Source organism: Vanellus vanellus (assembly GCF_965231255.1).
Source record: "Vanellus vanellus genome assembly, chromosome: 12".
Lineage (NCBI taxonomy): Eukaryota > Metazoa > Chordata > Aves > Charadriiformes > Charadriidae > Vanellus > Vanellus vanellus.
The window spans coordinates 15,716,428-15,737,179 of NC_138917.1; positions in this window are offsets into that span (position 1 = coordinate 15,716,428).

Here is a 20,752-nt window from a genome sequence, read left to right on the forward strand (position 1 = left end):
CTATTAAACGTTATGGTTTATACAACCATAATTGTCTGTATATACTATAATGCTCTCAAGCTTTTCTTTTTTCTATTTTTAAAAAATAACATTGGATTTCTGTCTTACCTTAAGAGATGTCTGCTTTACAGCTAGATCTCTGTTGTTGTATTGACTGATAACATGCAAGTTAATTCATTACTTGGATGGGATATTAGCAGGTTTTCTTTCGGGTACAAAAAATTCCTAAGTGAGCGATGATGCCAAGGTCAGGAGCTTGGTTTGTTTTTCTTGTCATAGACTTCTGTCAAAACAAGTGCATTGTTACAAATAAATAACTCAAACCGGAGATTAGTCGCCATTCAGATAGGTAATTATATTTTAACAGGGCAAAATCCCAACCCAAGCTGCCAGAGAACACTCAGCTAAAGCCAGCATGGGTTGGAACAGCGTGTGTGCTCGCTGTAATTGTAAATGTGGCCACCTCGGTCATGCTGCCTTTTCAGACTTAAAAGAATTAAGACCAAAGCTGTCCAAATGTTAACTGAAACTCCTAATAATTAGGGGTTATTAGGGACTGTTGGCTGGCTTTAATTTCTACTGCAGTACTCTTGTATTTGTGGATTATATTTATATGCAGAATTAAGAGCTCTGTTTGAACAGGTAATCCAATCTCCTCTGTGTAATTTAGCCAATGATTTCATTATTTTTTTTCTGGCCCTTAATTTTGTCTGTGTTTCAGGATGTACGGTGAAACTGCAATACTAAAAATAATCTCATTCAATATGTTTTATCTGAAAGGATAAATCAGGCCACCTTACAAATGCTGGATAAATTTCTGAATATTTTTTACTTACAGAGGAAGCGCCAGAGGCGCTGAGGGGAACTTCTCCCTCTTGTGGCTGCTCTTCTCAAAGGAAAGTAGCAACACCAGCACTTCTGTATTAGGTACAAGGTGATGGGTACAGGATGGAGGGAAGCTAGCCAGGAAGGAGACAAGTAGATGCAAACTTTTAGGTACCAGGAAATTCAAATCTCACGATGAGCCATATCAAGACAGGGATATACGACAAGAGCCATGGATTTGACAATATATTTGTGAAGAATGCGATGTGTTCTTGCAAGATGATAGTATCTGTGATCTCTCGCATGCGAGACCAGCTTCTCAGCCGCTTCGCAGTCTCTCACACCGATCCTTTTTGTTGGTCTGTCTTGTTTTCCCATATTCCCATTGTTTGCAGGACTCATGGAGTTTGAAAATACATCAGTAATAGCCAATAAACCATCTGTCCCTCCTGTATCTCTTCCATACATTTTTTGCCTTTCTGCTACATACTTTCTCCCCTTTGTCTGTCCTTTTCAGCAGCAGTAAACCTACATCCAAGTCTCCATGTTCATTGCTTACTGTTCTGCTATTCCTGCTCTGGGATCTGTGCCTATCATACAATATTTCGTAAGCATTTATTTCTTGTCTGCACGCCACAGTGAGTGGTCACACGCAATGAAGTCCATGCACTGTAATGCATCTCTGGCCAGCTTTTCCAGGTGTTGAACTGGGTACTCTGTGGAGTTTAAACACCTCAAGTGGAGCGGGTAGGCTGCAAGAAAAAAGAGAGGGGGAGGGAAAACATGCTGGAATTTCATTCATGTCTCACATAGATGCCAAAGTGTGAGATTCTTCCAGCCCTTCAGCTGGAGACATCTCTATTCCTCTCTGCTTACTCTCACCCCTTTGCTTTCTTCCATTTTCATTAGTTTTATAGCAGGGTTACTCTCTCCAGCCAGACTCATTTATTCTGGTTCTGAAGAGAATGGTGTAAGTCCTTGTAATCTATAGTAGCTGGGAGGTTTCCTTGACACTTGTCATTTACTGCTCTGACAGTATATGATAACAAAGGCTATTAGATACCTCCTCTTTTTCACTGCACATATTGGACATATGCGGTACCTGACACAGAAACTATTGCAGGGCAATCCCAGGGTGCACTGCCATCAGAAATCAAAATCTGACAGGATAATGATGACTATCAGATTTAGGGGGTTAACTTTTAACCATAAGTTACCAGCAATTAAAATTGTGGTATTGGTATTTCACTAAGTGCTCCTCCTTCTGAGCAACTAATTTGTTACTCAACCAGTTAAAAGTGTCTATAGCCTTCCCAGCAGACTTTAGACCAATCTGTGGTTCAAGAATAAATCTTTAAAATAATGGATTACTTACAAGGTGTTTGAACTTCTACTGGGACAATTCTTGCTGCATTTATTTCTCTCTAGGTTTGGATGGAAAAATTATTAGTAGTTATGTGTATTTTCAGCAAAAAAGTAAAATAGTAAATTCCATCAAACACTGACTATAGCTACTTTTTATCATAAAAATTTACAAATTTCCCACCAGTGAGCTCATTAGTGTAAATGATAGAGCCTTATCTCAGGTTTAAAGTCAGCATTTTTCCTTAGCTACCAAACAGGCTGTTTTCTTCCGTGACATGGTAATGGAGGACTTTACTCCAGAGAGCAGGGAAAATATTCCTCTCTGTTCTTGCAGGGCAATCGAGTAGAGCTGGTAAAAACCAAGCAGACCGAGTGGGATTTCAGTGCTGTCGGTATCCTTCTGGAGGTCTTTCCTAAAAGGAGCCGAGCCTTTGCAGGGGAGAGAAATGCACGTTGCACCTTAAGCCTGTTGTGAGGGGAGATGTCAAGGGACGACAGAGGGAGAAAGCTATTTCTAAAGAAAATAATAGGCTCTCCCTATTCTACCCTCCAAAAATCTTTGTGACATTAGAAGCATTACATGACGTACACGTTAGTATCCCAGGGTAGCATCAGTGTTGCTCAGCACACACTGGTACCTCACCAGAGCTGGAAACTGCGGAGTCACGCTGGCAATAGGCACAGGCGGTGGAGATCTCACTTTCCAGGAGCACCTGCAGAGGTAGTGCAAAGAGAAACAGGGTTGAGCTCTTAAAGACACTGGCAACTCCAGATAAAGATAACGCTTAAAAATCTTCAGTTGAAAACGATGACTTCAGTGGCAGAGAGAGGGGAAAGGGAGGGCAAAACCCCAAGTACCAACCAAATTCTTACGACTTATGGCTGGAAATGACTAGCCTAGTAACCGCAGGGTAAACCTGTAAGCCAGCATATGAAGGCTGTTCCGTATTGCTTATTGAACCCTGCTTTTCATGTATAACAATCTCTTGCATTCATCACTACATCAGAATAACTCTACTGAACACGGTCAAGGACTAAAGCTGGACTGTTCAGAGGGCTCACCATGTTTGGGTTAGCTGTTCAGAAAGGGAGAAAGGGAGAGGTCGTTATGGCTGGTGTTCATCTACCGCTTTCTGAAACTGTAATATAGCAAATTTCCATCTTCTGCACACTCCCAGTATTTTAAAGAGTTGTTTGTGACTCAGAAGGAGAGCCCCACCCTCCAGTACTCATCCAGGCAAAATCCCGTTTGGTTCCCGGCAGCGCTGGGCAGCCCGGCTCACATCCGCACCCGCAGCTCCCGGGGGGCCGAGCGGGTGCCTGGCGTGGCAGCCCCGGGCAGGGGCCAGCTCCGCTCCGACCTCGGCGGCAGGCAAGCTGCAGGGCAGTTTGCTTGAGCGACACGGGAGGGAAAATATGCTAGCTGCAGACTGGAGAGCCTTCTCTGGTGAAAGGTGAGCAGTCTCCAGCAGTGCAACAAACAAAACAACAAACACGGGGATGCCGACACGTAGAGTTTGTACATTTGAGTTAATAACGGCTGGAGGGACATAGCTGTTTGTGCCATAAACTCAGCAAAGATTTCTGCAGGAAACCTTCTCTCCCTAGAGTCAAGGGCAACCGAGTTCGAAAAAAATCCTGAGAGGAAGTAAAATACCTTAATTTGGGGAGGAGAGAGTATATCTCATAGAAAACAAGATGTCTTCAATTCACTAATTGGAGCAACATTGCCTAAATACTATTAAGCTGTGAAACAAAATGTCATTATAAATTTTGCTTGGGTCAAGCAGCCTATTCCCTCCTCTCAATTCCAGACTTCTGATTTTGCAGCGAGCTGGGCCTGCGTTTCCCCCGCGTGGGCAGGTCCCCCCCTGCCACAGCGTCCGTTGGAGTGCCGATTCCCTGTAAAGCTCAATCCAAAGCCTATCAGGCTCAGAGTCCATTTTTTCTTTCATCTTCTCTCAACCTTGAATTTAACTCACCATCTGTGGATTCAGATGTTTTCTATCATTTGTGGAACTGCATTTGCACTACAAGATAAGGGGAGAAAAAGAATAGAGAGAACTGCTTCACATGGAGAGTGGACTTTCAGATTTCCATTTTTTTCAGGTTCACAGCGCGCAGGGAAGTGCCTGTATGTTGCAGTAACCTCTGAGCCTGCTACAAGGCTCAGGGGAGTGGAGAAGGGATATTTTTTTATTTACTGAGCATCGCAAGGAGCCCCTCAGTGGCACCAGTGGGGAGGGTGACTGGGATAGGTAGGCAGTTCTGCTCTTCCCCAAGGGCTACATCTACTTGTTTAGGAAACTGCTGATGTATGTGAACTTCAGAGGAGATACAAATTGCACTTTGTGTAGGTGTGGCTACTACCTGGGCCAAATTCTCATTTACACGGCAGTAAGTTTTGCATATCTATATTAAAGACCAGAGAGGTGGAAAGAACTGTTGATGAATGTGGGTACCTAGTTCTTCATCTACACTGCCTCCACATGTACGTTTCATCCCCTGAAAAAAAAATCCAAGTTAAGCCTATCACAAATATTGTGTTTTCTCACACATTCCTTCCTCTAACTATACCCACAAGCAGATTGTCCATCAGTGCCACCAGCAGCTTGTGCCAAACTGCTGTTTCAGTAATTACTGAAGGTTTGTATTACATTTGTGATGCTGTTCACCGGAAGGGTTCAAAACTAGAAAGACAGGCGTCATCATTTTTCTTTTGTAGCTGAGACCAAGCCTGAGTCACTGGGCCGGCCACTGACTGGCTCAGCAGATCAGCAGTGGCACCAAACATATTGTATTTATTGAATCTTATGGAGGGGAACACTGAGATATAGGATGGTAACAGCAGTGATACAAAGGGAGCTAGACAGCACCGGATAAGGAATCGAGTCGGGTATTGGCCAGCCACCAGGATGAGCGTATTTATAACAAAGATCGTTTGAGGGTCAGAATCAGGACATAAAGGGAATCTGCTTTGTTTGCAGTCCCCTATATTTGCAGTGATCCACGCTTCACCACCATCATTGAGCATATCTTTAGGGTACAAAAATGCTTATGTATTTACCAAGATTTTAATTAAAAATATATTTTTCTGTTTGCACTTGATGACTTTTTATATTCTTTTAGCTTTTCAAGTAAGCAAGGACTTCTTCATTTGGGTTATGTAAAATCTTTACCTATGGCGAAGCCTCGCTGCGTTCAATGACTCTGCATCGCACCATTTTCGTACAGGGTCAGCAAAATTCTTAAAGGCTGGAATGTAAAAATTGTGTTGCATTGCATTTGTGCATTGCCTTTCCTTTATCCACAGAAACTCACCTCACGTACGTAAGCCCTTTTGCATACCAGGTTTTATTTACAAATTGGCAGTAAAGTGCTGTAGTCTCTTTGACAGTTTGCAATTAATTGCACACAATCTGTTTAGGCTTCAAGATGCACCTTTCATAAATGATGATATATTCCAAAAGGCAGTCCAATTGGCTGCTTTACATATTGCATATATTTTTCATATTTCCGAGACAGGACATATGCAAAATCATTTTACTGTGCCACAAACACAGGAAAGCTGATTTGGAAGAAAGGCCAGAGGTTCTGTTTCTAATTCTTCCACTCACCTGCTGCAGACTGTGGGTAAGTCATCTAATATTTCTCTGCCTTTCTTCTGCATCTGCACAAGGTTGTTTTTTCTTCTAAGAGCTGGAATTCAGTGAATGAAACTAATTTATTATTATCAATATACTCCAATAAATGTTTGCAGTGCTTTAGCATTGCTTGGAAGTCAGTCAAATAAGTATTAAAGAAAGACTGAATTGTAAGAAAAGGCAGTTCAGTCCATCTGATATGCCTGCATTGAAATTTTACTTGTGGGATGACCTCCTCAGAACAAGAAACTGATAAAGGTATATGCACTAAATGGATCCCAGAGTCTTGAGAAGCTTCCTCTCTTTTCCCTCATCCATTGTGTAAAGAGTGATGTGAGTCATGTGGCCCAAATCACTAAAAGCAACTTTTACAACATAAAGCATTTAAACGTGCCAGTAAATACCTTATATTGGCATCATACCTATCACCATTCTTACAACTAGCTCCTATCTACTTCCATTATTCCCTCCTTCCTCCCACCCTGTCTTACTGCTTTCAATTATGGGCAACTCCTAGAAAAGCGACATACACTTTAATTATACATGTAATACTGTAATTGACTCAAACTACTTTGTTTCCCCAAAAAGCTATTCTTTATTTGCCGGCAGGCTGCTTGTTTGTGATCCTAGCATTGTCAGTCACATCAGGAAAGCCATCTTAGTCATAAAATAGCTATTGTGCGGGAAGTATTATTGGTTCTGTGTAGGGCTCTTTAGCAGTAATTATGTACAGCTTTTAGTAATTTTGAGAGTCACCCAAGCATCATTGATACAAACCATTTGCAATGACATGCAACGATGCCTATACTGTATTTTTACAAGCAAACCAGAATAAAACATTTTGGTGGTAACATGTAAATTAGCCTTGGGGCTTGCAATGCAATGCTCATCAAGTGTGTAACATTTAATTACAAGACCACTGAGCATGAGCGAGGTCCTCTGAGCTTTTTATCCCTACAACAGAAAGATTCTCCCACTGAACTGACAATTTGAATCCTCTCATCAGATATGGAGTGAATCCTCTCATCAGATGTGGTCTCAGCAGGCCAAACTGGCATTTAAGCAACTGATGTGTTACAAGACCCTATTTGGTAAAGTATTTCATGGAGCTACTGGTGCTTGAGATACCTTGTTGAATCGCATCTGTGAGGAACTGAGAACTGCAGGGACTACGTACAACGTGCCATCAGCCTGCAATCAGAGGGAGTTGCACCTAAGGTAGAAGATCTCAGTCTGGGCCATGCTGATTTCTACCTTAATAAGAAAAAAAATCATACTGCACTTCAGGACCTACGTAATGTGCAGTGTCTTCATACATTCACGCAGAACTTGTTGCTTCCAACATGCCTAAGTGTACAGGAGCACAGGAAACTCCAGCAATTGTGTGTTCTGCACTAATTGGTGCAGTTTGCATCCACGTGGCATGGAAGTATGGATTAGATCTTTTATTGGCTCTAGCCCCTAGCGTCTCAGCCTTTATTTCTAGATGCTTCTGAAAAGGTAGTGAATGTTTTGTTGTGGGGTCTAGGTTTCAGGCTTGCTACCTGTTTTCTAAAGCTGGAATCTGATACTCGTAGGTGGCAGGTGCGGCCAAAGAGTGGTAAAACCCAGGAGAAATGCCACAAGACTGATTAAATACACGGACGTAAGTCCTCCAAGCCCATTCAGAGCTATATAACTGCCTGCCCTCTATGCCCTCTACAGAGACTTTGCAGTCTTCCTGTTAGGGTTGCCAGCGGAGATGCCCGGGGGGCCGCTGACAAAGCAGAGGACTAGCAGGTGCCTAAGAAGAACACAAAGGTTTCACTTGTTCATGGTCTCTCTCCAAGACTGACCATGCATGATATGTAATGAACAACCATCCTCCACCTGTTTCTTTCTCTGACCGATTTTCCCCTGCCTCTGACAAACACCTTACATGCTCTTCACCAGTTCAGAGCCCAGTGACTATTGTCCCCAGATTTTGGGGGCTTGCGAGCGATACCCACCCCCCTGGAACCAGAGTTCCCTGTCCTCATCCAAAAGAAACAGGACTGCAGCAAAGGTGGGGGACAGGGACAACCGAGAGACTGGACTGAAAGTCCCTGGCAGCACTCAGAAGGACTAGAGGATGCTGTGCAGAGGTGTTGGCATCTGGTTACCTAGATACTGTATATATTGTGAGCTTTTGTTTGGGGCTCATAGACTTTCTGTTAACATATTTTGGTTTTTGGCTGTATGTATTATTCTCCAAGTGAAACCCTCAATGAATGCATTCGTGGGCGTTTTTCATGAGTAACTCCACAAGCTTAGTGACAAAGCTAGGAAAGGACATATGTGGAAATTACAAAGTATTTAATCCAGGTAAATTCTGTGGCAAACATTTACAGATTACTAACTTTTGCCTAGTCTGATAATGAATGTTTTAATTGCATATGTGTTTTCTTATAGTTATAAAGCTTGGAGCTACATAAAGTTATGCAAAATTTGGCCTTTGTTTAAAAAATCTGTAGAATGTTTCTATCCACATTTTTAGTCTGTATCTTTGATAAGCTACATTAAAAAAACCCCAAACAAAACAATAAACCAAAACCAAGAACAACAACAAAAACAAACCGAAAGATAAAGGGGGAAAGAAACAAATACTGTTGTGGAAGAGTACACTGTATAACAATTTAGCCTTGCTCAACATTTTAAGGGCCTCCTCATTTTTGAGTTTTGAATACTTGAAATTGAAAAAATTAGCATGTCAGAAGGAAGGAAAGTTTACAATAATTTGATTACAAGAATGGCTTGAAATTATTTGAATTAACTTCTCGATTACAAGAATCAAATAGAAAATCAATTAGCCGTTTCAAAATTTATGATGCGTTCATGTATGCTTGAGAGAGAAAACATTATTCTGTAGGTTTGCTGGAGATACCAGTTTCCTTTTCAGTATCTATCTAGTATAGCAAATGTATTTGCTAACTTACTTGTTACAGACAACATTATGTGTGTGTTGTCCCAGTTCTCTAGATGCTGGAAAAGAAGCCTGAGGAACTGGCTGCCCTGCTGGATGTGGATATGACTCGATCTGGGACAGCTACTGTTAATGATCTTAGAAAATCTCGCTTCCCAACACTGAAGCGTTACCTTTCTATGCAAATAGTAGTTGCAACAGCACGCTCAATCTTTGCTATTTCATGATTAGTGTTCTCATGTCCAATCAATAAATCCCCAGAGTCTCTCCCTGTAATGGCCATTTTGCTTAGTCTCTCCAGTAGGGAGGTCTATTTAGCAGCAGGTTTTCAGCAGACCAAAATGTGGAATCAATAGCCTGAGAATAATCTGCCCACTTGTCCCTATGAAATATTTCTATTTTTCTATGCAAGTTCTAACAGACCAAATGACTTTTCCAATATGTAAGGGTTTAGTGCCTCATATGGAAATGCATCAACTACACAATTGCCAGCACACATGATAGGATCTCTCAAGGTCACTAGTGAATCGACTGAAGAGCTTCAATAAAGCTTCGAAGTCAAGTCATGCAGATACAACCCACCTAAATGGTTACAAATTGCCTGCGAGCGACTACAGCACGTAAGTGAGCGTAGTCTGGGGAGGACGTGCAGCTTTCCTCTGGTGAGCTCGCTCCACACACCTTACCGTATAACTTTCTGTTACATGAGACAAAAATCGAAAACCTCTCTGCTGTATGTATACCTTACCTAGGGAAGGGACACTGGTGCCAGCCTCCTTTCTCGGCGGTTCTTACCTGCCTGCCCGGTTGCAGCCTGGTACAGTACATGACAGCAGCCCACTCCTCAGTCTGTCCCTCAAGCAGGGAGCTGGGGCGGGGGAGCACCTCTGCACGCACATCTGCATTCTGTCCCCCAGGATTCCCTCTCTGGTTTTAATGTACCATGGGACCATTTTTTCCTTTGAAAAGTAAATACAATAAAATTACTACTAGTAATCGCAATAACAGTGATTTAAGAGAACTTAAAAGCTGTTCACAATTAGTTTCTTTTCTTGACTCATTTAATATAGTAACAAGAATACAGTAATCTCCACATGTCTTTTCTGATCTGGGATATATCTTTTCTTATCCAAGCTTTCAGAGGAGAAGCCCTCAGCAAAGGGTCTGAGGTTACATTTTCATTTTTAGCTTGGTTTCCTAAGGAAATGAGGGTCATGCCATTGCTATCTGTCTGTCTGTCCTTATTTTTCTCTCATATTGCCTTACAGGAACTTCTGAGCCTGTCAGTCAATCTCAGCCAGAATAAAAAAGCATTGTAAATCTCAAGAATAAATACGTGCCTGTAAGACTTCATGGACATTTTTTGGTTGGGGAGCAGAAGGAAACACAAATTAGAGCTCTCACTGAGCAAAGGTGAGGAAAACACAGCTGGTGCCATCTGCTTGGCAGCAGCCAATGGGCAAACCAAAACTGGCCACTCATTGGCACAAGGCTAAGTTTGGACAAGCCAGGGCTGAAAGGGCTTCTTGGCTGGTGCGGGTGCACCAGTGAGACCTGGCTGCTGCCACGAGCGGGAGGCTCCCAGGGGCACAGGGCACCTCTCCCTTGCAGGCATGTCTCTAGTTCTGCATTTCACAGCTGTAGTTACAATTCTGTCATCAAATTCTGCCTTCCCTGCCAAAATAGTCAGGATATTTTGCAGATGACACATGGCAATACCATTCCTGTTGTAGAGAGATTACAATTTAGGGATATAAATTATATTAATTCCTAAAACCTAACCGTCTGACTAAATTTTGAGTTACAGACTAGAATACAATCTCACTGTGTCAAAAAAATCCAGCTGTTCTCAGATAGGGCCTGATCCTTTTTTTAACGTAGCTGAAGCAAAGCTCTCACTGAGTTTAGTGATGCAGGACCAAGCTTGAGCTGTGCTGCTTTGCGTTTGCTTAGCAGCACTTGACAGGATAATGTAAACACTTTTTTTTGTATATACTTCATATGTAGCAGTGTTGTGTGGTAGACAAAAGCTGTGAGAGAAATCCCCGCAAAAATAATTAAAAAACCAAACAACTGATGGTAGCAAAAAAAAAATTCACAATGAAAAAACACAAAATCAATAGATTATGAAAGCTACTCTGAGGCTTCCACTGCTATCATCTCAAGGCTTTATTATCAAATATCAAAAAATCATTATTGCAATATCAAAACATTCATAATAACAATATAAAAACTCCACTCAATCTGTTCCTGCAGGGATCTGATCTAAAAATCCACAAGAAAAAAAAAATAATTGCTGTGAAAATGGCAGTTAGCCAGTTCAATCATTCTGCCAACCTGGTTCTATAATTGTACGCTAGTCGCTGCATTTCAGTGCCCCCACTGCAGATAACTTCAAAAGAACTGCTCAAGCAAAGAAACTATAACCAAGTCAGATATAATATGAAGCCTTTTAGAAATGTTCGTAAGTGCCATTATCAGGTGCTCTATTTGTGGCTTCATGTCTTTTCATATCTAGCATAACTGATCCCCTATCATTTAGCAATGATAACTTATAAACCTTGCGTCCTCCTGCAAAAGACCAATTCTTACCAACTTTTAATGTTCCCCAGATTTCCTTACCTCAAAAGCAAGAGGCACTTCAGATGGCACGGGAAACCTTCATCTTTGCTGTCTGTGGGAATGAAGTTTTAAGGAAATCAAGTTTATACGTGGAAGACTTCTTTTGTTTGAGAGCAATTCTGCACCTTTCATGCATACTTATGCACAGTACTTTCAAAACTAACATAACTCCTTTTTGAACCTCCAGACAAATACAGCTTGTACTTCATAATGGCAGTATTGGCGGGGGATCATTCTCCATTTATTAACACAACAAGAAAAGGAAAGAAAGCTTTCTGGTCCAGTTGATCCAGGGTAATCTGCTTCATTCTTGTTTGACACCTGAAAGCCCAAGTCTGACCTGAGATTTATAACCCCGCTCAGCTCTTTGTATTTAATACTGTTGTATTTAACAAATATTTATAAAAGCCTCCTGTACTTAGGGACAAATCATAAATATACACTACTAACAGATGTTTGTCTTTTCTTAAGCTTAAAATAAGTAAAACTCATTGGACCTCCATTACAACTTGTAACATTTATACCTTTTTTGGGTGGCCTTCCTCTTGAACGTGTGGGTAGCAGATGGCCCTTCTGAATCCCAGAAAACGCACGTAGTTGTCCGACTAGACCAAAACAAAAAGGTTTAAAAATTGAGAGGTGTACTCAGGAACGACAGGGTGCTTTCAGTTGGACAAGCTCATATGAGCTTACTCTGTGATTTTACATGTGGGAAAAGACCTGTGGGAAAAGTACCCAGACCTCCCAAAATGAGATCTTTGTAGGTGAGAAACATCAAATCAAAATAGCGTGTGAGCAGAGTGCAGATCTGGCTTGTATGTATTACGTACTGCCTACATGTCCTTGGCTTTTCTTCTGCTACAGGCAGACTGTCTGAAGACCCCCTCCAGCCTTTCAACTGATAATCTACTTCCTGACAATAACTAGCAAAAGACTAACATTGCACTTGGCTCTGCAGTAGACTCAAAACAGCCCACAGGCACGGCACAGGGTCAACCTGCTGCTAGGCTGTTTGTTTATTTTGGTTGACATTTTCCTTTGTCGAGAATCTGTTCCTTGCTATTCAGTACGTACAGCCCTGCACGTATCCTATCTGTTTAACTGTCTTTGGATAAAAGTGGGTATTTTCCCATGTCAATAAATGTTCTGGTGTGAAGCTGTGAGCTGGCCTCCGAGAGAACCACCCCCTGCTGAGTATCTCACTTCTGCGCTGAGTTTTCTTTGTTAATCATGTGCAAAATAAGGAGGCTTTCTGTCTAGCAAAAACCCATCATTAATTTTTCATATGAGCACTAAAGTCTTGAGCAGAATCCTTGAGTGGCTTCAAAGAAAAAGGAATAATAAAACCAAAGAGCTACATTTTCCTTTTTCCCATCTTAGTTATTTGATATTTTAAGAAAACTTTTTAATGCAGAACTACCGTTCTCTCAGCTTCACAGTGACATGTTCAATCTGAAGACTACATTTGACCTTCAACTTTATCCTTCATTAGCAGGATTACACCTAAACACTCCTTCATTTTACTGCAAATGAGACAGATGCAATGTGTATTCTGTTCGGCCCCAGCATTAGGATTATCCCAAGAGTGGCATTTATGTTCTTGTAGTTCCTTGGTATAAATAAATACCAAAGTAGGAAGACCAATCTGTACTCCACTAGGAACAATAAACTAAAATAATATGGCACTGATTCTGTTTGGGTTGTCTAAATGTGTTTTTATGATTGTATATGTTTATGGCTTTCTCACACAGCCACCATGAATTCCAGGCAATTAAAAAGGACATGAGTTCTGAAGCATTTTAAAAGGGGCTTTGCTTTCCAAATGGTGTGTATTAAAAGTAGAATACATTTTTTTGTCAGAGCTACTGCAAAGTCAACAGTCACACATTTCCCCTGCTCCAAATTTCTCCTCCTTCTTCTCCCACCTGAAATAACCAATTAGAATATTTCTGTAAGTTGAGAAGAAAGGCAGGGAAAGATTCCTTTTATGTTTGCCCATATATTAGATGCGTTGCTCGCTTAAGACTCAGCCTGCGGGCCGCAGATTTGAAAGCAACTCAGAGGGAGTATATAGCAGGTCTTGTGTGAGATGTATCAACCTATCTATATGCTGTACCATCTGCTTTTTCACATTGAACCAGCCCAGCATCACCGTGCGCGTGATTGAGAACAGTTCTGTCCTTGCTGCGCACCGCCCAGCGTTCACCCCCACTTCACTCAGGGGCACAGATTTTTTCAGTCATGGGTGCAGAGAAGAACTTCATTTAGTTGGATAAATAAGTAACTCTGCTCTAACCTACCTTGAACTGGATGGTCTGTGTGGCATCATTAGTTACTAAACAAAGAATTAAAAAAAATACGAGCAGCGAAGAAGCAGTGCTTTGGACCTGACTGTTACACATTGTTGGCTTGCTTTTGTTATTTACATCAATTCAAATATAGAATAAAGGGTTGAGAGAAAAAATATCTTTAAACTATTTTTTAATTATGATCTAAGTCCAGTTTCAAATGTTTATGTTCAAGAAATACTTCAGAAGACTAGAGAAAACTAGATTTGAGAGGTAAATCAAACAGGTAAATTTTTAAAAGGTAAAAATGCATTGTTCCTCCCTCAGGTCAAACTGTCCCTAACCACATGACTTTATACATGAGAAAAAGTGAATAAATGGAAGAGAGAGGGTGATAAAGCTTGATATTTTGCTTTCTCCAGTAATTTTTAGAGGAGATTCTGATTCCCTGATTATAAGTAATCTGTTCCACAAAGTTTCCCGCAGCAGTCAGTGGAACAACTGATGGACTTAGGTGTTAACAGCATAAAATTTCACAATTCAGCCAGATTCATCATGAAAGGAGAATTTATGAAGCGTATAGCTACAGCAGTCATTCATGTGTTCATAACACATCTGGAACAAGCACCTGAAATCACTGGGAGGTCTGGGGATATGGCATCATAGTTCCAACAAGTCCATGGCACACTCTTTGATGCACAACGGATGTGGGCAAACATGCATAGAAATTCTGGCTCAAGATTCCACAATTCTGAAATCCTTTCATAGTCCACAAAACAGCTGCATTTTATGGGGAAATCATTAGGGATTTTTGCCACTTTGGTCACAAGATGTTGCCTCTGCTGCACTGTACACTGTAGCTTTGGTCCATCCACCTATTAAATATGTATTTTACTGGGTGCATAGTCATAAAGAGAACTATTATCCCATTGTGCTTAAGTGCTGAATGCCAGCTGTGTTAATAGAAATGTATCATCATGTCATTATTAAATATTTATATTGTTGTATCACCAAGAGACCAATCCTGTCAGGTTTCCTCTGTTAAATTTTAAAGGAACGATAGTCCCTGACAAGTTGACATGAGTCTGTGAATGAGCAGGAATTGACATAAGCTTCCTGTGTTTCCAGAGGAAAGGTGTAAATCCTGCCCAGGATGCTTGTCCAGCAATGAGATCCCTTCTGGAGATAAACCAGGCACTCCTGAGATAACCTCTGCCAGTAGCAGGGCAAAGAGGGAAAACTCTGATGAGCCAAAAGCATTTCTAAAGGCAAGAAGTAGCAATCCTGTGCCTCCAGAGAGGTTAGGAGGCAGGAGAAGAAAATAAGCAGAATGGGGAAAGTCCAGCTCATTATTTGAAAATCATAGCCCAATTTTTATATGTTTCTTCAAACTGAGTTCTGAGCCTAGCAAAATTATCCATCATTAATGAACACGCCTGAGCTAGCTGTTCGGTACCAGCCTGCAGCAGCAGACCCAGCGCTGCCCCGGGCGAGAGCTGTGCTGCAGGAGCCGAGCTCTCCTCCTTGCCTGGTGGAAAGTCCCTCGCTTGTCTATTACGGCAGGAAATGTTTTGAAATCTGAACAATGCAGGAGATCTGAGGGCAGACAGCACAGATAATGAAAAGAAAAAAGAACTATTACTTGGAAATGATTGTTGCTTTGTCACTTTTCCTTAATTTCCTCAGTAACTGGTAGAAACCGTTCCTTAGAAAATGTTTAGGAAATAACATCCATAACACCATTTCCCTGCCTCAGTCTTAGCCATTGTTTCCATCCTTTTACTTTTCGTGACAGGTGAGTTTCAATTGTAGTCCTTTTTATGAATACTCAGTGTATAAATTATGCAGATTAAAGTCTCTAATTTCAGAGTAAATTTCAAAGATTCTGCTCACCTTGAGATGTGTAACAACTGCATAACACTTTTATTTAGTTCTTCAAAGCCTTTATGATAAAAATTTTTGTTTTAAACAATGCTCATGAAATCCCTGCGTTCACTTATGAAAGCAGAAGCTGGAAGAATTAAATAACAAGGTTTAATCTTCAGTTAATTTGTTAAATTTGGGTAAATAATACTGATGTTCACACTGTAACATGTAATTTGAAAGGAAAACTGGTTTTTGTAGTTTTTAATTGCATATGGTCCATGGCTAGAACAAACTGGCCAGGAGGCAGGCCTTCAGCTGGTGCAAAGTATTTTTGAAGTCAATGCAGCAAAAGCAACGTACATCAAAAAAGAACTAAAGTGTTATCAAGGCTCTGATTCTGGAAACAACTCTTTGTTGACCCACACTGAAATTGAGGGAGCTGCACGTGGGGGACAAGGATTCAGCTGTTTGGACTTTTAGGCTCAGGGCTCAAGATTAGGAAATAATTTCCTGCGTTGCCATTTTTCTTTTTGAACCTTCCCTGGCTGTTTGGTACCAAATTCATTGGCATGCTTCTCTGCAGTATAATGAAGAAAACGTTCCTCATTCCACAAACAGTTTTTAGATTTCAAATAAACTTTTTGTCAGATGTTGGCATGAAAGAGATCTGTCAAAATCACAAACTCTACACCAGAATAGCAAATACTTCCCCCGTACATAGAAGACTAGCTTTCAATGGATACTTAATTTATGTAAAATGAACCTCCTCGACCAGGAGCAATTGAACAAGGCTCTGTAGTAGTCCGTTGCCTGATGGCTAGGTAACATGGTAAGGATGCGAAAGGTATGTATTGGTGTGTCTGGTTAAATCAGGCAGAGACATCTGAGCAGCAGTTTCCTGCATTTCTTGCATGAGTTGCCCCAACTACTGAGCTGCTGGCCCCACTGGTGCAGGCAAAGGCCTCGCTCAATTTCAGCCTTGTAAAAAACAGTATTTTGGCTCCTACAAAATAGCTTTGGCTTTGAAATTTGATGCCTTCCAATGACACACCGTTTATTGGAACATTCCCAGGTAACCTGATTTGCATGCTTTGAAATTAAGCCCCAAAATGTTAAGATGGCACCAAAACAGAGATATATGAAATGATCTTGAAAATCACTCATACCTCCCTATTTGCGTTGCATGACAATTAAATAGCTGAAGGTCGGCTGCAGGCTTACAGCTATTAGGCCTGGATTGCTGTGCGTCACAAGCCTTTTCACAAGAACCTGACAAATCTCTCTCATTAATAACAAATGACAATCTCGCTGGTGCTACAATGCATGTTACGTTTAATCAATTTGCTATTTGTATTCATTATGTACATCTCCTATTTTGAGTCATGAAAAATTGAAAAGTAATTACAACGTGGAAGAGCATCATGGATAACAAATGAGATAAGACGAGAAAAAGTACTATTAATTGGTCAGTTGTGCTTGTCAGTACATTTAAAGTAATTAAGGCAGGGAATGAGATAAGACAATTGCATGCCTTTGAAATAAAACAGAGCATCAGGACAACCACTGGTAGGGTACCCTGGTTATGACAAAAATTCAATCATCTAAACATGTATGGTGTTAAGAAGAGCTTTAAAGAGCTGTTTAACTACAGCTTTTACTTAGAGAAGTCAAAGTAACTTCCTTGAGTGAAATGTAATTATAATGCCTGGTAGCATGACCACGCTATAAATAGGACTGTCAGCATCTCCATTATAGCCCCCACTGCCAGGGGCTGCTAACTCATCTCTTTTACATTTCAACAGCCTCAAAGAGGGCAAACAAATTAGTGACTCGGTTGTCTATTTCTGTACTAAAAAAGAAAGAACAAGTTAATTCAAGAGAATATCACGATGCTGACAAATTTTTAGGATTTTACTGTGAACCAGGGCTTAATATAAGTATTACCTTAAAAAATGGAAGTGGAGGTAACTGTGTCTCTCTATGAGACAGAGATAGGCTGATGCCGTTTTGCACCTTGGTAAGACCCTGAAAAGGGGAACAGCCACATTTTCTGCATTTAATGAACAGCTGCTGGGTATCACAGTATCACAGTATGCTAGGGATTGGAAGGGACCTCAAAAGATCATCTAGTCCAATCCCCCTGTCGGAGCAGGAACACCTAGATGAGGTTGCACAGGAAGGTGTCCAGGCGAGTTTTGAATGTCTCCAGAGAAGGAGACTAACAGGTACTTCTACTTGTTAGTTTATAAGCGTTTTACCAAACCTATTAGTCCACATTACTTCTGTTGCTGGCATACATAAACACAGAAGAACAGGGGGCCACATTCAGAAACAATGAATGTGCCTAATTTAGTCTTGAACAGAACTTTGAGGAACTTACATGCCCACGGCCAACGCAGCAGTCCTGGGAAGTCCTGTGCCCCACAGTTTCCTCGGGGCTGCTGAGGTACGTAACTTTCTGTGCTCTAGAGTTTCAGCTAGGATCAAACTGAGCAGTATGCTCGCATTTGGACCCAATCAGTGCAAGCAGCAAGCACCCCAGGGGCTAGTCCTAGTAAGCACACTTGATTTGGCTTCTTAAAAATGCAATTATGGACGCTAGTTCAGATTAAAATGACTAGCACCTAAGATAGCTCAGAAGAGGAGAGTGAAGACCGGGTTGGTCACAGGCAGTATTCTGCGTCAGCATAGTAGATGTTCCTGAAAAAAACGCAACCCAAATCTGGAATTAAAATTCATACATCACGTTCTTAATAACTACTTCTTGTGCTTCAGAATTAAAATTCATCCTTATAATCATGCTTTAGGAGAGGCAGTGGTCAGGGGTTCCTGCTATGCAGAGCCACAAGTGTAAACTTTAGACCATTTCTGCTGAAAAGGGTAGCTTTAAGTTTGAATTCAAACAAAAACCAGAGTAAAGACATAAGAACAGAAAAAGCCATGGCTGACAATCACTTTCTTGAGAAAGAGAACCACAGTGACAAGGGAGGGCAAAAGTGCTGAGGAAGGTGATGACTGTATTGCTGTGACATCTGGGAAGTAGAGTTTGGTCATAAAAAACTGTTCAGCATTAGCAATTATAGTAGCTTTTCTTTGACATTGCCCCTGAAGTTTAGAGGGAATATCATTGATTTCATAATGAAAGCTATTCATTTTGCAAAGGTTTATTGTAAAGTGTCATGAGGAAAGGCATCCTCAAGACACTAAGAAAAATAATGAAAAACCTGCAAAAAGGTGTAAAGAATTCTAAATCACTGCATTGTCTAGATATTAATGTAAGTAGGTACTAAATGCACAGACTGATTAATGCTTCTTTCCCCTTAAGGAAGAAGAATTACTAAAACACTATTTAAAGAAATGCAGGAGTGAATAAAACCAGTACTAGCAGCATAGTGATTACATGGGAAACAAGCCACAGTAAAGCTAACGTGCTTTCTCAGATCGGATTTGATCTAGAAATTGACAGCTTAAGCTATTCAGCTGAGCAATGTGAAGTCTTCATTACTTTCACATAAAGCATTTTTTTATCACTTAAGTACCTTGCAAGGTCTCTCTCTGTGTGTATACACTGTATAGTCTATTCCCCATCAGCAGCGGGGTGTGAATACTCTCGACTTAAATCATTCTAGAAAAGAGTTTCAGCTTATTAGGGAGCTTTTTTTAACTTCAAAAGGATTGCAACTGTTTATTTGACACCCTCCTGTAGTCAACAAAAATGTTAGGGTTTTGTGAAATCACAGAAGTATGAGCTTTTTGAATAAGAGACTACACGTGTATGTCTACTCTGAAGACTCCTCTCTTGAAGGAGAACGAGGATGTCTGTATCCCAGATACAGAGTCCTGTAAATAAGGCTTCAGACAGTTCATTGGTATAAACAAAGGAGTGAAGGCAAAGCCAAAAGAGAAATTGATATACAGGACAGGATTTCCTAGACTGGTGTGAACTTCAAAGGGAAAGAGAAGAGGTTTTGGTGTTTTACAGGACACGTCCCAGTCAGCCTCAGCACGATAAAACATGCTGGCTCCCAGCACTTCATAGTGTTTGCTTGGCCAACAAGTCCTTGATCCCTGTTCTGCTTGTCAGACCGCTGCATCGGCGCAGACCCTGCTGTGGCTCTCTGCAGGCACAGCAGTCTCCCCAGCCTGTAGGGCTGGCGTTGAAGTAGGTAGAATTTATATCCAAATGCATAACAGATAATCCAAGTATTACAAATATTAGGGGATGTAATTATGTAACTTTGGACCATGCATCCAGATTCCCAGATTTATTAATACATTTTAGGTCTTGTGTTTATTTGGAAGGAAAATTATATATCAAGCACTCTGAGTAGTGCTATGTACTCAATTTCTATTGGCTCACAGCTGGTTGGAAGTAATTATATGATTTCTCAATAAGCATCAGAAGTCAGCCATAAAGTTCAATTATTTTGACATAAGAGATCAATAACAGGAATCTGAAGCAATTATAGGCCCATGATTCAGAAGCTGCTTGGCTAAAAATGATCACGTGGTGAATCAGTCCCTGACTACAGCTACAAGTTCAATCGGCGGTGTGGTTCTTCACATCAAAGCACATGTAATCAGTGGTTTATGCTATTAACATAAGCTGTTATTACTTTGCATTTCCAGAGCACAACTCGCACCATAGGCTGGATCCTGGGCTGAACACATCCTTTCCCACAGTAACTCTGAATGTAATATTGAAATCTGCCATCATTCATATCTGTTGAAAGCACAGAGATAACAGCGAACATTCACTTCTTTTTTAAATCAGCATCAACACACTGTCTCGCACATTAAATATTGGTCAAACTTACGAATCAACAAATTTCACCACTGAAGCAAACAGAAGGCAGTACTGGGATGCTCACTGTCAGGGCCAGTCCCGAGCAACTGTGCTGGACGCTCTTCCAAAGCACTCCTGATGCCCTTCCCCTCCCGGAAAGTGGACTGGCAGCAAGCTCTGCTGGCACAACTCAGCCGTGTGGCCAAGTGGCCATGTGCTTCCTAGCGCCACACCACGCTGCCTCCTGCCCACCATCCCAAAGTGACACTGCTAATACCTAAAAGTGTCAATAATACAGAGGTATTATTATAATCTCTAATGATTGCCTTGTTCCTGGTGTCTTCTCCCAGTTCCTTTGCTGGCACTAAACACCAATGGTTTTTCCTGGGTATGATAGTGATTTGACATAAAAGAT